Source organism: Solanum dulcamara, chromosome 8, assembly GCF_947179165.1.
Source record: "Solanum dulcamara chromosome 8, daSolDulc1.2, whole genome shotgun sequence".
NCBI lineage: Eukaryota > Viridiplantae > Streptophyta > Magnoliopsida > Solanales > Solanaceae > Solanum > Solanum dulcamara.
The window spans coordinates 65,314,275-65,324,343 of record NC_077244.1 but is presented as its reverse complement, the minus strand read 5'-3'; the positions used below and the strand labels follow the sequence as shown (position 1 = coordinate 65,324,343).

Below are 10,069 nucleotides of genomic sequence, written 5' to 3'. Positions count from 1 at the left end.
ATTATATTTTATTTATCATTTTTTTTAAAAAAGCGACGGACAGCGTCTCCTAGTCTGTCGCTTTTTTGGTCAAAATAGCGGTCAACTACTTAAAAAAAGCGACAAACAGGGAGACGCTGTCCGTCGCTCTTTCTGAAATATTTGAAACCAATCCCGACTTTTTCTTATTTTCTGCGTTCTCTCTCTCTCTAAACCCTCCCCCTTCTCTCTAAAAATTTCAACCCCCACCCCCTTCGCCGCCTTTCGCCGTTGTTCGCTGCCGCCACGCCCTACCCCATTGCCACGCCCTCCCCCTTCGCCGCCTTTCGCCGTTATTCGCTGCCGCCACGCCCTCCCCCTTAGCCGTTGTTGCCGCCGCCACTCTCCACTGTCATCCTCTCTCTCTGTATTGTTAATAAGGTTAGTTAGTTTTAGGGTTTTAATTTTGAATTTTTTTTTATTGATTTTTTAGTTAATTATTTCATTTAATTTGTTTAATGTATGTTATTAACATAATTAATTTGTATATGTGATTTTGAATTGGTGAATGTTAGAAATTAGATTTTAGGTCTTTTCTTTGAGTTGGTTTTTTTTTTTGAATTAAATTGTGAATTGAATATTTTTTGGAGTTGGAATTAAAGTGTTGTTGATGTTCAAATGTTATGTTAAGTTGGTTAGTTCTTGAAGTTAGAATGTGAATGAAAATTTTAGGGCTTTAGTTTGAATTGTTGTTTTTTTTAATTAGATTGTGAATTGGGTATTGTGTTAGTTTAACTTGAAGTGTTTTTGAAGATAAAATTACGGTTAGAACATGAAGTAATTGAAAATTAGAATTTAGGATTTTTTATGTTTGGAAGATATTCAAGTTAGAAAAACATGGGTTGAATGATTTTTGATGTTTGGAAGATATTCAAGTTATGAACTTGGATTTTAGGATTTTTGAACTTAGAATATTGTTTTTGGTTTGTATAAATTGTGAACTTTAGACTTTGGAACTAATTAGAACTTAGATACTTGAATATAATATAGAACTTGACCTTTGAACTTAAACTTAGAACTTTGAACTTGAAATTTTGTTGACTTTAGAAATCTTATTGAATTGTAGTACTTATGAACTAATTAAGCTAATTAGAGTTAGACGATATTCAAAGTCATGAACTTAAATTATAAGTTGAACTTAATTATTATATGAATTAATTAATTATAAATTGAATTAATCATAACTTGAACTTGAACTTTAATTATATGAATTAATTAATTATAAATTAATCATAACTTGAACTTGAACTTTAATTATGCGTATTTTGTTTGTTGTTATTTGTGTTTGAATGGGTTGAATTGCATACAATTGAATTGAATTTTGATTGCAGGTGGGCAGCAGAAACTGCAGGTTTCTGTTGTCAAAAATATTGCAGACAAGCGACGGACAGGGTCCTTTAGTCCGTCGTTTTTTTGAATTTTTTTTTATATTTTCTAGAAAAGCGACGGACAGAGACTCAAAGTCCGTCGCTTTTCTGCAAATTTTTAAGAAGCCAATATAAACAAAGCGACGGATGGAGACTAATAGTCCGTCACTTTTTATTAAATAATTACTTTTTAAAAAAGAATAAAAAGAAGGAGTCCGTTGTTTTTTATATATATATTTTTTAATTAAAAAATTTAGGAGCGACTCAGTCCGTCGCTCTTTTAAAAGCGTCGAGCAAAAAAGCAACGGAAGTGACTACGTCGCTTTTCCGTCGAGTTTGACCAAAAAAGTCCATCGCTTTTTTGCGTTGTTTTTTTATATTCTTTTAGTAGTGGATATATATGCTCTATTTCGAAAAGTTAAATGATTTTTGACCTTTTGCATAGTTATATTGTCTCATGCATGCCAATTTGTAATAATAGCCGGTCCACCAAAGTTTTCTTTAGATATGTTTGAGAATTTAAAGTGACGTGCTAGCTAGTTATATAACTTATGTGTTGGCTGAATGGATTTGAAAACTGATCTACTTTATAAAATCCTGATAGTAAAAAGGAAACCAAGATTTTGATAAGCAAACGGATCACACAGTTTTATTCATTCAAAATTAAAAGTACATATATAAGCAAACACAACCCATCTTTATGTTACATGGGACATTATCATGATCTAGGTAGAAGTAGATCACTTGGTCGTTTTATTTTTTTCACATAAATACTGAAATTGGAAAAGGAAAACACAAAATCAAAGACCATCAAATTAAACCACAAAGAGATTGTGTTGGCCATGAATGATCGATCCTTCAAATATGGCAGCCGTAGGTATGTTGAATAACATCGTAGTAACAATAGGGGCACGACCTAGAGCAGTCTCTGTTTACTCGGCAATATCCACCACAAGCAGTCAAGGAATCACCAGTTAATATTCCATTCATAATCGACATGTCTCTCGCAGCGGCTATTTTTTACTTTTGGAGATTGAGCCATATACACTATGATCCATTATGAAATAATCAAGTATTAAAATCAATATGTTATACCAATCTTATGTTAAACTTTAAACGAGCAAAAATGCTTAAAAGTTTATTTAAGTACCTATTATGAACCTGTCCCAAAAATAAGGGATATTTTGTAATTTATTCTGCAAATCTACATCGATATATGAAATTAAAAAAAATAATGAAGTATAGAAAAAGGTTATTTACCAGACATCACCATGAGCGCAACAATAAAATAGAAGGCATAACTGCGAGCCATTTATAATAATATTCAGCGATAGTATACTACTAATATGAAAAAAGATAATATAAGAGAATTATGTGTTATTGCAGTGCAACACTTTTGTTCATGATAGACAATGAATTTATAGGCCTCTCCCTCCCATGCCTGCCTTAACTATTTTACAACTTGTCTTTAAATAAGTTATGTCACGCACCAAGTTTAACTGATTTATTCAAAAAAAAAAAAGGAGGGGGGAGGGGATAAGTTCAAAAGATGATCACCTTCACAATAGAGCTTGCTTCCAGTTTCGATCAATTATAATATCATGTCAAATATCATGGGCATCACAGATTTGGACCTAGACAATAATTAAAATAGTATTGTTCTTCCATGACACATTTCATTGTTAAGATTAATTTGATTAATTTTTAAAGTTCAATATATAAATCAGATTGATTTAATATTAAAATTAAATTATTTTTTAAAAAACCTATACAGTAAGTACTAATACTTGCACCTTTTGTTTTATGTTAAAGTTTATATCGTTTGAATCTCGAAAATTAAAAAATAGCCACCTAAATAGAGACATGGATAGTATTACAAGTGGTTTACACAATACAAAGTTCTTGCAGCCCATAGTTAGGCACTTTGTCCTTTATGCTTTCACTATCACCCTAAACTCACAAGTTCATTTCACCTAAAACAGTTTACCCAAAAAAGAAACAAAATAAGGAAAAAGAAAATGAAGTGTTTGTTGTGTATTGGATGTAATTTTCCACATCATGTTGTGTATTGAATGTAATTTTTTAAGTGGGCCCCACTTTTAAGTGGGTAACTTGCCAATTTGGTATTTGCTCTTCTTCTTGTGCTTATATATATGTAAGATTGGTGCAAAGAAAAAGATACATTGAGAAGAAAATACTTGCGCGGAAATCCTCTTTTACTCTCTCTATTTTCTGTTACTTTCTTTCCTTCTTAAATTTTCAAGTTAATTTATTTTATAACACGTTATCAGCACGAAGTTCTAATTTTCTCCAGATATATTAACTCATATATCAGGTATATCTACTGAAATTTTTTATTTTTAGTTGTCTTTATTCTTTCTAAATTAATTTCTATCTCAGTTTTATCATGTCAAATTTATCAAAACTTGAGTTTGTGGCACTTGACATTTCTGAAAAAAAATTATTTATCATGGATCCTTGATGTTGAAATTCACCTTGACGCTAAAGGTCTTGGTGATACTATTAAACAAGATAATAAAGCATCAAGCCAAGATAAAACAAATGCCATGATTTTTCTCCGTCATCATATTCATGAAGGATTAAAAACTGAATATTTAACTGTGAAAGACCCTCTTGAATTATGGACTAATTTGAAGGATCGATATCACCACCTAAAACTTATGGTGTTATCAAAAGCCCGATATGACTGGATACACCTTCGATTTTAAGATTTTAAAACTATGACAGAGTATAATTCTGCTATCCACAAGGTAAGTTCGATGTTAAAATTATGTGGACATTCTATCACTGATGATGACTTACTTAAGAAAACTCTTTTCACTTTTCACGTTTCAAATGTGTTGCTACAACAACAATATCGTGAAAAAGGATTTAAGAAGTATTTTGAATTAATTACATGTCTACTTGTGGCCGAGCAGAATAATACTTTACTGATGAAAAATCATGAAGCCCGTTCCACTGGGTCTGCTCTATTCCCTGAAGCGAATGTTGTAGCAGCACATAATCAGTCTAAACCGAGACAAAATAATTATTGCGGTCATGGCCATGGTAGTGGACGTGGGCAAGGACGTGGTAGAGGATGAAATAATTATCGTCATCATGTTGAAAATAAACATGAGAACAAAAAAGTTCCTCAAAATAATCTTTCTAGAGGTAAATTCAATGTTTGCCACCGGTGTGGTATGAAGGGTCATTGGACAAGTGAATGTCGTACGCCCGATCATTTTGTAAAATTTTATCAAGCCTTTCTCAAAAGAAGAGATCATAATGTAGAGGCACACTTGAATTTTCGTAATGATAATAATGAAACAACTCCTTCAAATAAATATGAAGATATTGAGGCGAATTTTGCTTATACAGATGATGCTTTCGAAGATCTACCAAATATTACTCATTTGGAAACTGAAGATTTTATGAATATTGACTAAAGAATTGATCATCTAACTGGGATAAAAATAGTTATTGTTTTTTTTAATTATGTTTGATATTATGTTGTCCTTCGTAAAATGTTTCTTAAGGCAGTGCAATTTCTTAAAAGTTTCTTATGTTGTTAGTTTTTTACGTTCTTATAATGTATCTTTTTGTTTATGAAGAATATGGAAATTCCTCAGTCATCAGTTGGATCCAACATCAATTATGATAATATGTGTCTTATTGATAGTGTCACAATACACACTATTTTAAGAGATAAGAGATATTTTTCTTATTTGATTATGAAAGAAGCTAATGTTAATACAATATCTGATAGTACAAGATTAATTGAAGGATTCAGAAAAGCTAAAGTTGTACTTGTCGGAGGAACAAATTTAAAAATTAATGAAGCATTATATTGTAGTAAGTCTCAAAGAAACTTATTAAGTTTCAAAGACATTCGTCATAATGGTTATTATATTGAGACTACAAATGATGAAAAGAATGAATAACTTTACATTACTACAATGATGTCGGGCGAAAAGTTTATACTTGAAAAGTTATCCGCTCTTTCATCTGGCTTATACTTCACAAGTATTAGCATGGTTGAAACACATGTCATACTAACTCAAATGATTTTATTATTTGGCATGACCGGTTGGGCCTCATGGTTCTAATATGATGTGCAAAATAATTGAGAGTTCACATGGACACTCTTTGAAGAACCAAAAGATTCTTTAATTTAAAGAATTCTCTTGTGCTGTATGTTCTCAAGGCAAATTGATTACTAGATCATCAATAATCAAAGTGGGCATTAAATCCCCAGCATTTCTCAAATATATATAGGGTGATATATGTGGGCTCATTCACCCATCATGTGGACCATTCAAATATTATATGATTTTAATAGATGCATCTACAAGATGGTCACATGTGTGCTTATTATCAACTCGTAATATGACATTTGCGAGATTACTTGCTCAAATAATCAAGTTAAGAGCATAATTTCCAGATTATGCAATAAAGACAATTCGTCTTGATAATGTTAGTGAGTTCACATTTTGGGCATTTAATGATTAGTGTTTGTCCACTGAAATAACAATTGAGCATCCGGTTGCTCATGTTTATACTCAAAATGGTCTAGCAGAATCATTGATTAAATATCTCCAATTAATTGCTAGACCAATGCTTATGAGAACAAAACTTTCATTTCATTATGGGATTATGCTATTTTGCATGCAACAAGTCTTGTGCGGATCAGACCCACAAGCTATCATAAAGTCTCCCCATTACAATTGGTTTTTGGTCAGGAGCCGAACATTTCCCATCTTAGAATATATGTTCCAATTGCTCCACCATAATTCACAAAAATGGGACCCCAAAGAAGATTGGAGATATATGTTGGGTATGAATCTCCTTCTATCATAAAATATTTGGAAGCTATGACTAGAGATTTATTCACTGCAAGATTTGTTGATTGTCATTTTGATGAATCAGTATACCCAGTATTAGGGGGAGAAAATAAGCAGTTGAAAAGAAAAATAGACTGTAATGCATTATCACTACCTCATTTAGATCCTCGTACAAATAAATATGAACTGGAAGTTCAAAAGATAATTCATTTGCAAAATATTGCAAATCAATAGCCAGATGCATTCACTGACCTATCAAGAGCTACTAAATCTCATATTCCAGCTACTAATGCTCTAATTCGAGATCAAATGATGTGATTATAGATTGAAGGGAGTTATACAGAATTGCTTGAGGTACAAGTTTGGTATTTCGACAGAAGTATTGTGAGTAGTAATCTTACCACAATTTGTATTTTATAACCTTCATGATTTACACATGGTTTATAAAGTGAATGTTTACCAAATGTTTTGAATTTGCACGTGGGCCAAGTCTTTTATTTGATATGATACCGAAATAGTTATTTGAGATGATCTCACCTTTATATAACAAGTTTATTGATAATTGAAATATGATTTCCACTATTGAAAGGGTTTGACACTTACTTGTGAAATAACATTTTGACATGTGTTTTCATTAAAGTTTGACATAATACAATGTGATAAGACTTAAATGGTCTATTTGATTTTCAAAATGCTTTCCTACAAGTCTTTATTGATATAAAGAAGAGTATAAGTGGGATTACCTTGTATTTATAGATTACCAATATAGTCTTCGCTATAAAACTAGCATACCATTATCGATATCCCTCGAAAATGAATCTTCTAATATGAATATTGAACTCTTTTATGAGGGGCCACGCCGATTACATAATTTATTTTTGGAAACCTCCCAAATATAAGATTTATTATGGAAGTGTTTTGATGAGTTTATTACTATATGTTTACATTGATTTTGCTTACAAGAGATAAATAAGATTGTGTATTGTTATCATTTTCTCTGAAAGGGCATTTATTTCATGATTTTAATTATCATACTAGAATATTTTTTGACTTCTCCCTCATTAAAATGGTTGTGGTGAAGTGTTATTACTCACTAAGCTAGCGTCTCACTCCCCTCTATATTTTTTTATAGAGAACACAGGTGACGTTGGCGAGGATTTCATTAGCTAGAGCTAACAAGTTGTCAATCCATAGTGAGCATGCACTTGTTCACGTGGCATCAAGTTATTTATTTGTTTGACCTTTTTTTAAATTCTTAGAGTTGCTCTGTAGTCATTCATTTATATGAGTCATGATTTTCTTTCATTATCATAGACTTGTGGTCAGTTTAGACTTATTTTCGTAGTTGAAGATGAATTGGCATTATTGCGTGATGATTGATTTATTGATGGATATGGTGTCTTGTTTTAGAGTTGTTTTTAGTTGTATTGTTGACCTTGTTAGAAAGATTGAAAAAAGGGTCGTGAAGAGAGAGAAGCCTTTGATGCGCGTAAGAAGGCCAAGATAGGGGGTACTTTCAGCGGTGATCGTAGTACAAGTCACAAAACAAGAAATCAAGGAAGACAACAACAGGGTCCTAGGCAAAAATGGATACAGCCTCACAGTCTACATACTGGCAAAATCATAAACAGGATACTCAGGAACCGCCATCATCGCATGGACATCATAATTCTGGGAAAATGTATGCTACTGCTCCATTTTGTCAGACTGCAGCAGATTACATGCATGCCAATTCCGTGTTTTGACCGAATGGTGGTTTTGATGTGGTCAGTTGGGGCATCACCTTAGGAATTGTCCTCTACCTTCGAAGATTCCATCTAGACTCCTGCTCAGATAGCTGCACCTACTCATACTACTCGTAATGTTTCAGGCTCTTCTAGCACAGGAAATAGGGGTCGAGGTGTTAGAGATCATGCTACTATAATTCCAGGACAGGAAAATAGTGGTAGAGGTCAAGCAAGAGTTTTTGCACTCACTAGACAGGATGTTCAGTCTTCAAACGTAGTGGTTACAGGTATTCTTTTAGTTTGTTCATTTAATGCACATGCTTTGATTGATCCAGGATCTACCCACTCCTATGTGTCCTCATAATTTGCTTTGAAGTTTGCTAGACAGTCGGAGATGTTGAATTATCCTTTTCTTACTTCTACTACTGTAGGGGATTCTCTATTAGTTGAATATGTGTATCGTTATTATCAAATTAGAGTTGAGGGTAGGGATACTGTAGCTAACCTAATTATGCTTGATATGATTGACTTTGATGTATTGATGGGCATGGATTGGTTATCTCCTTGCTATGTTACAGTCAATTGTCATGTAAAGATAGTAAGGTTTGAGATACCCAATAAGCCTATTTTTGTATTTAAAATGGGTCAAGTCCCAGAGGTTAGTAAAATTATATCTCTTATGAAGGCTCATAGATTACTAAATAAAGGTTGCATGGTTCTCTTAGCTATGGTAAGGGACACCAAAGAGGAAACACTTAGCTTGGAGAAGATACTACTGGTGAATGAATTTTTTGATGTATTTATTGAGGATTTGCCAGGGTTACCTCTGGTACGGGAGATAGACTTTGGTATCGATTTAGCTCTTGACACATTGCCAATATACATACCTCCATATCATATGGCACTAGCAGAGCTGAAGGAACTTGAATAGCAGTTGCAGGACTTACAGCAGTTGCGCACTAATATTATTCGTAAAAAAGAAAGATGGGTATCTAAGAATATGTATCAACTACACGCAACTAAACAAGGTAACAATACGTAATAAGTAGCCATTACCTCGTATAGAGGACTTGTTTGATCAATTGCAGAGAGTTGTCCACTTTTCAAAGATTGATCTTCGATCTGACTATCATCAGCTTTAGAATTAAAGAGGAAGATATTTACACGAAGACATTCAGAACTCGATATGGGTACTATGAGTTCGTTGTGATGCTGTTCACGATTAACCAATGCTCCTAATGCATTCATGGACCTAATGAATAGGGTACTTGGATTGTTTCTAGACAGGTTTGGGATAGTCTTTATTGATATTATCCTGATATAATCCCGTAGTTAGAAAGAACACGAGAATTATCTGAAGACTATGTTACAGACCTTGCGAGAACATAAGCTTTATGCTAAATTCTCAAAGTGTGAATTTTAGCTAGACTCAGTAGCATTTCTAGGGCATCTGGGGCATGTTGTATCCAAAGAGGGAATCATGGTTGATTCTAAAAAGACAGAAGTTGTGCAAAATGGCCCATACCTACTTCACCTATAGAGATTCGCAACTTTTTGGGCTTGACAAGCTACTGTAGGCATTTTGGGAAGGATTTTTTCAAAATAACAGCCCCATTGACCAGGCTAATACAAAAAAAGGTAAAGTTTTAGTGGATAGAAGAATGTGATCAGAGCTTCAAAAAACTCAAAAATATGCTTGACAACAACACCGATATTAGCCTTACTATCGAATTCTAGAGGATTCACTATATATTGTAATGCTTTGAGAGTAGGATTAGGATGTGTTCTTATGCAAAATAGTCGTGTTATTGCCTATACTTATATATACCGACCATAAAAGCTTAAAGTACATCTTTAGCAGAGAGATCTAAAACTTTGACAGTGTCGATGGTTGGAGCTACTTAAAGATTATGATTGTGTTATTTTATATTATTCTGAAAAAGCTAATGTTGTGGTTGATGCATTAAGAAGAAAATCTATGGGCATTTTGACGAATATAGCTCCTGAAAAGAGATAATTGGCGATGGATATGTAAAAACTCAAAGGCTCAAGTGTTAGATTTAGTTTGGCAAATTCAGAGACATTACTAGCTTATTTACAAGCAAATTCTTCA

General features: G+C 33.0%; 1 long non-coding RNA gene across 1 annotated transcript; it reads right to left on the bottom strand.

The window, feature by feature from the left end:
* Positions 1–2,006: 2,006 nt before the first annotated feature.
* Positions 2,007–2,838, bottom strand: LOC129900586 (uncharacterized). Its single transcript, XR_008769649.1, has 2 exons — positions 2,646–2,838; positions 2,007–2,432 (listed from the first exon to the last, which is right to left on the bottom strand). It is a non-coding gene; the product is annotated as an uncharacterized LOC129900586 (long non-coding RNA).
* Positions 2,839–10,069: the final 7,231 nt, after the last annotated feature.